Below are 1,330 nucleotides of genomic sequence, written 5' to 3'. Positions count from 1 at the left end.
TCCAGTACCATGCTGTTTTGATTACTATGGCTCTATAGTATAGTTTCAAGTTAGGTAAGAAGATGCCTCCCAGCTTTTTGTTTTTCAGTATGTGTTTGGCTATCCTGGGTCTTTTGTGGTTCCAAATAAATTTTGTGATTGATTGTTCTATTTCATTAAAGAATGGTGTCTGGATTTGGATAGGGATTGCATTAAATATATATAGTAGTTTGGGTAGGATAGTCATTTTGACTATGTTAATTCTACCTATCCATGAGCATGGGATGTTCTTCCATTTCTTTAGGTCGTCTTCAATTTCTTTCTGAAGCGTTTTGAAGTTTCCCTGGTATAGGTCTTTCACTTCCCTAGTAAGGTTGATTCCTAGGTACCTGATATTTTTTGATACTATTTTAAATGGTATTGTATTTTTAATCTCTCTCTCCTCAACTTCGTTGTTTGTATATAGAAATGCTACTGTCTTTTGTGTATTGACTTTGCATCCAGCCACTTTGCTGTAGTGGTTAATTGTTTCTAGGAGTTTTACTGTGGACTCTTTAGGATTTTCGATGTATATCATCATATCACCTGCAAATAGAGATAGTTTGTGTTCCTCTTTCCCAATTTGGATTCCTTTGATTCCCTTCTCTTGTCGGATTGCTCTTGCTAGGACTTCTAAGGTTATATTGAATAAGAGTGGAGAGAGTGGACAGCCTTGCCTAGTTCCTGACCTTAGTGGGAATGCTTCTAGTTTCTCGCCATTAAGTATAATGTTGGCTGTAGGCTTTTCATAGATAGCTGTAACTATCTTGAGGAAGGTTCCTTCTAACCCTATTTTGCTGAGTGTCTTTAACATGAAAGGGTGTTGGATTTTGTCAAACGACTTCTCTGCATTGATTGATATGATCATGTGGTTTTTGTTTTTCTTATTGTTGATGTGATGTATAATGTTGATTGATTTGCGTATCTTGAACCAACCTTGCATTCCTGGTATAAAACCCACTTGGTCATGATGTATGATCTTTTTGATGAAGTGCTGGATTCGGTTTGCTAAGATTTTGTTGAGTATCTTTGCATCTATGTTCATTAGTGAGATTGGTCTGTAGTTTTTATTTCTTGGTGGTGTCTTTGCCTTCTTTGGGAATGAGTGTGATATTTGCCTCATAGAAGGAGTTAGGAAGGATTCCTGTTTTTTCTATGGTTTGGAAGAGCCTATGGAAAAGTGGCAGTAAGTCTTCTCGGAATGTTTGGTAGAATTCACCTGTAAATCCATCTGGTCCTGGGCTTTTGTTCTTAGGGAGTTTTTAATTACATCTTCAATTTCCTCTGAGGTGATTGGTCTGTTTAGGCTTTC

This window comes from Suncus etruscus, chromosome 10, assembly GCF_024139225.1.
Source record: "Suncus etruscus isolate mSunEtr1 chromosome 10, mSunEtr1.pri.cur, whole genome shotgun sequence".
Classification (NCBI taxonomy): Eukaryota; Metazoa; Chordata; class Mammalia; order Eulipotyphla; family Soricidae; genus Suncus; species Suncus etruscus.
This window is presented reverse-complemented; position numbering follows the sequence as displayed.